This window comes from Vigna umbellata, chromosome 3, assembly GCF_029865625.1.
Source record: "Vigna umbellata cultivar VRB3 chromosome 3, Vumbellata_1.0, whole genome shotgun sequence".
Taxonomy (NCBI): domain Eukaryota; kingdom Viridiplantae; phylum Streptophyta; class Magnoliopsida; order Fabales; family Fabaceae; genus Vigna; species Vigna umbellata.
The window spans coordinates 51,633,476-51,639,614 of NC_142167.1; positions in this window are offsets into that span (position 1 = coordinate 51,633,476).

Consider the following 6,139-nt stretch of genomic DNA (forward strand, 5'->3'; position numbering starts at 1 on the left):
ATAATCCTTTCTCATTGCATCCCTCACTTCTTCTGACACATTATATACAATAAGTGGCGTTGATAAAACAACTGGACCATTGTTTTGGCATGCAATGTATGCAACCATATCTCTTTTCTGTTTGAATATCTTGTTTTTCTATTACATCTCTCACTTCTTCAACAATATATACTGAAAATGTTGCTAAACACTAATTTGAACATGTAGTTAATGAAGAGGTAAGAAAAGCACAGGAAGTGGCGTAAATGAAAGAAATGGAGCATATTTTTTTTGCATGCAATGCAACCATGAGGGTGTATGTGGCAGGGTAAAGAATCCAAATCTGAAAGCAAAAGACAAGTTTATGGGTATACTAAAAATCAAAGGTGTAAAAGACTGTTGCTGGACCCACAGGGAATGGTACAGAAGCTCAGTTACAGAATCACATTGCACGGCAAATGCCAGCCAATTGTATTATCAGAGATGCAGAGAGAGAGAGAGAGAGATGAAGAAACAAAACAAAAGCCAAGAAAAGCAGGGGTTTCAAAAGGAAGTAAAGTGAGTGCTTTAAAGTTTCCCTTTTGTCCCTTTAAACTGTATAATTTATGGTTATTATATTCCTCGTTTACTTTCTCTTTCACTGTACATTCATAAAAAAGTATTACATATGCAGTCATCAAACCATCCTCCTGGATAGATAATTTCAGTCAACATTTCCTTAACACAAATCCAACATTTTTAATTTACCAAAACAAATATTCAATTACATGTCTTATCAAAATATCATTCACTATAATTTAAAATGTCATCCATCTTTTAGGTCGGTGATTTTATTGGGATTTTTTTATAAGTATAATTTGAAATCATAATAATCTAAAATCATAAAATAATGATAATTTACTTTAAAACAAGAAATATACAAGAAGGTTGAATTGCATTTCCAATAAACTTACAAAAAAAATTGTTATCGTTCGTCTAATGTCAAATTGAGTCCAAAATAATGAAAGATTTGTATAAAATAAATAACAAATTCTACAAAATGAAAACAAAGACCAAAGAATAAACTAAATAATCTTTTGTATCATGAAGATAAGCGTTTAGGTTTGCATCTTCCTATGAAAGCACGCAAACATACTTATAAAGGGGACATAATGTGGTTATGAATGGTTAGAACTACAAACAATATTCTAACTAACTAGTTAACTAGAACATATATACATGGTTATTGGTCATGAGATGGTTTACTACTCCATCATCAAACTGTTTGCTCCATAGGCATCTACACCTAGGCAATATAGATGACTCAATTTTCATGCTCCTATCTTATGACTTATTGCATTTTCCTAAGACTTTTATTTGTCTTATATTTCACTTTTAGCATGGTTTTAAAATTTATAGGGAATTTAGGATTTGAAATAGAAATAGTATAAAAATACAGCTGACAACAATATTGAATGTAATAATAAATGAACATAATTAATTTAACTCGTATTATGTGTTATTATATAATGATTATAGATTTTTATTTGGATGAGTCTGATCAATGTGACATAATTATCTTAATTAACTTTTGCTAATACGCTTTACCTTTATATTTAACTTAAACATATTTTATCTACATTATTAGTATGTTTGAGATGGTTTCGTCTTGGTAGAATATTCTTAAGTTGAGTGCATCTTATCCTGGGTGGCCGAGATGTATCTGGACAAGTACAATACAATTTGTTTGAAAAATTTAAATTTTTTTATATTAAAATGACTTATTTAGATAAAGCGAATAAAAAGAAAATTGAAATTTAAGAAATTTTGAAAGGTATTACAAGTGAACAAAGTAAAAACTTTTTAAATGCCTTAAAAATATAAGAAGTTTAAAATTTCACTCCTTTTCAGTTCTTTTATGAAGGTCGAGTCAAGCCGGCTCAGTCGAGTCAGCTTAACCAAAAGGCTTAATCAGGTTGACTTAGACTAAAGGTCGAACTAATTTGGCCTGAGTCAAAGAAAAAGTCAAGTCAACTTAAGTCAAAGGTAAGACAGGTCACTCAGACCTGGGTCGACCAAGATCGAATGTCTTGCAAGGTCGACCTAGGCCTTAGGTCTTGCCGAGTGAGCTAGGTTGAAGGTCGAGACAATTTGACTCTGGATGAGCAACATGAATCAACCTGAGCTGAAAGTTGAGACTTCGAATTGGATCAAATATCACGACGAGTAAGTCTGGATGAAGGTCGCGACGAGTCATCTTGGACCGAAGATCTTAATGTGTCGGTTCAAGTCAAAGGTCAAGACGAGTCGACTTGGATCGTAGGTCGTGACGACTAGGTCCAAATTAAAGGTCAAAACAAATTAGTCCGACCAAAAATCAAATTGAACAATTTCATGTAATGGTCAAGACTAGTTATATCGAATCTAGAATTGATACAATTTGACATAAATTGAATGTCAAGATGATTCGTCTTAATCCAACTATCAAAATGATTCGAGATGAATTCATCTGAATAAAAAAGTCAAACTAAACAAACTTAAACTCAAAGATAAAATTGAATTATCAAAATATTTTAATATAGGATTTTATTTTATAAAGAAACTTAAAATATTTTATCTAAATAAAAGAAATTAAAATTTAAAATATTTAAGAAATAAATAAAATTATATATTTTAGTTTCTTGAAATAATTTTTTTTATCTTTAATAATGTCTTACAAATTAATAAAAGATAGACCTACAAAGTCTATATACTCTGTAAAAAGTTATAAAAGATAGAATAAACCACTTCTCATGAAGATTTGGAGAGGCAATGGAGCTTACAAAGGTGGTTTGAGGTTCTCTTTCTCTGTCTTTTTTTTTTAACTCTGTCTTCTTTGTCAAGAACATCAATATTGGAGGCATTTGATTGCAAGCATTAAATGCTTACTTGACTATTTGGTGAAGAACATTTAATGTTGTACATTCAATGGTCCTCTTTCATGACAAGTGTTTATCCATATTTTTTCAAGTGTTCCACTTCTTCATAAATATAAAATAGATAACAACCAATAAGCACAGTATGTTTTTTCTTTTGTTTTACAGCTTATTGATATACTTTGATAAAGAATTTAAACTATAAGAATGAAGCAAGAAAATTGTTGTTGACTCTAAGGTACCAAAGAGTGAATAAGCAAAAAAATTACACTACCTATTGTGTAAATGAGTGAAAAATTGACCTAAACTGTTTTAATACTTTTGAAATAGAAGAAGAGAATAGAAAGAGAAGAAAAATATTAGATAGTCTGTGTGGGTGAGAGATGCTTTTCAGAAGTTCACGTCCATAGCAAGGGAAGGGACAGAAAGACTGATAAATGAATATGGTTTCTGCCACTGATAGGGACCTGTCCTTACTAAGATCCTACAACATACAACTTCACTCTCTCTTTAGGCTCCTCACCTATACTACATCTTACATTATTCATCATATATAATAAACTCATATTTGAGCTTTTCTTAGTATTTGGTTTAGAGAATGGAAATAAATGAATTTATGAGAAAATAAATGTGAAAATGAGTTTGTATATATTAAAACAAGATGGTGAAAAATTAGGAAAATGAGAGGAAAGAGTGAGATATTACATGTGTGATAGATTAAAAGAAAATGTTTTAATTAATAAAATTATAAGATTATAATTTTACTTTTACGTTTAAAATTAATTAAAATAAGATATAATTAATTTAAATTATGTTAAATTGAATTATGAGTTGTTATTTGAAATAAAAAAACGTGATTAATAAAAATTTATTTAAAATAAGGTGTGATTGTTTAGTTGAAATAAAATAAAATTTTAATTTTAATTTATGAAATTATTTAAATTTAATGGAGTCACAGCTGTGCATCCCCAGGAATCTCTACCTTCACAATGAAAAAACAGTGAATAAAAGAAATGCAATTGAGTAAATAGATATGTGTAAAAGTATTCGTTAGTGTTTTAAATTATAAAAAAAAAGTAGCATCATAATGATTTTCAAATACTTATAAATCACATGCATCTAAGATTTGTGGTCACTTTCTTTCCTACTATAGATGTGATGATTGCAGCACAGTGCTACTGTTTATAATTAATGTGTGCATTGAAGAGAATCGATCAATCGATCTTTGACATGAACTTTTTCTATGAGAAAAGCTTCTGCTTATTTTCTTTTTCTCTACAATTTATTAATACAATCCAAATAGATACATGCATATTTATGATTTGGGGTTTGTACTACTTTTTCAAATTCACTTCAAATTTTGTAAACTTTTTAGTTGATGTAATGAGTGTTATACTTGTTATTTCTGTCCCTTGCTGAAATTATTATTATTAGCAGTTTTAATATCAATATGTGATTGTTCTACCATTTTTTTTTTCATCATCTCTCAAGTTGTTTTTATATCTCTAATTTTGTTAAGATCACTATGTTTGTATTAAGTTTATTGTTTTCTCACTTTAATTGCAACTATTACAAAATTAACATAATAAAATACAAAATAAAAATATTAAAAATTTAAAATACACAAACACGTGCGTGCGTGTGTGAGAACCCTATTTTTAGGTACTTCACAAAACATACGTTAGAATGTTCAGATATGTATATGTACCAGGGAGTGCCGGGCGCCGTACGGAAGGATGCTCGAGTAGGCGGCCATCCACCCGTTTCGGTGCCCACGTCACCCAAAGGACTAAATGTCCGTCCGCCCAAGTGGATAGAACCTCTGTTTGTAAGAAAAACTTTGAAGAACTCACATGGAATTCTATCACCACAAGATAACCCCGCACTCTCTACACTCACAAAAGGTGTTCGTCAAGAAAAGGCCGAGAGACGAAACGTCTGGAAAGTATGTATGGCCACTGCGTCAAATCTGTACCAGAGTGCCGGGCGCCGTACAGAAGGACGCCCATGTAAATGGGCGTCCGCCCAGTTCAGTGGCCCGAGTCATCCAAAGGGCCAACGACCGTCCGCCTTCCCTGACATTGGAGGCTTGGAAGAGTACCTATTAAATAAATGTGAAGGATCGAATAGGGTAAGGCGGACGCCCATATCACGTGGGCGGACGCCCGTACCTTGTTAACCGGCCAAATGGCTAATCGTTGTGGCTTAGGTAAATTAATCTGGTTTGGAGGTAAGTAGAAATTAGAAGCTATTGGGCCATTTTGGGCCGTGATTAACTTTTCACTAATCCCAAGCCCATAGCAAAAACTATAAATACAGGTCCACGGTGAGTGATAGATAGGTTACATTGAATGCATATTTATTGCTATCCTTGAGAAAAGCCATTGCTCTGAAACGACTTTGGCATCGGAGAATCTTTTGCAGGTCTCCACCCCTCAGGAACAAGAGGAGAGCTAAGCCTTGAGGAGAGGAACCGGCCCCGAAGCAAGACCACAGGAGGATTTGGAGACTTGGAGCAGCACGGCCCTACACATCCGAAACAGTATACATTCAAACATATAATATATAATCATGATTCAATAGACCATCTAGTAAAAGTTAATAATAATCATCTGGTGAGACTCGTCCATCTAGATTGTCTAGCATATATCAGGGCTTAAAAACTGTTTTTTATCAATGATTTTAGTAAAAGCTCAATTGACTCTAATTTGAGAAAATTCCAATTAAAATAATGGATTTAATCTCAATTGTAATTCAAGAAAACTAATATTAAATATTCTAAAAATGAATGAAACTATGATTACTTACGCAAATGATGCAAGTGAAAAAATATGAAAATTTTAAAGCACAATTCAACCCTATATTCTTGTGTTATTTCATGTTTTTCACATAAAGAATACTTTACTTGAAAGGGGTTATATAAGAAAAAAAACTAATGTGGTTCAATTGAATTGTTAATGAATTTTAATCTACATCAACGGAAGAACATTCACTGTAATGGAGATTACAACTCAAAAGTTTCTCTCTCAGTACATGCTCTTTCATTACAATTCAAACATTACACGTTTTAATTTGTTTCAACTAAAGCTACGAGGTCTTATTTATAATGAAAATTTCTTTATAAATATTCACATGAAACAAATTTATCACAATTTAAAAATAAAGTTAATGGAAACAATGGTGATGAAGACAATGATGATTCACCTCCTAAGATGGTGTGGTACTTGCCTATAATACTTAAGTTGAAACAATTGTTTTTCATTAAA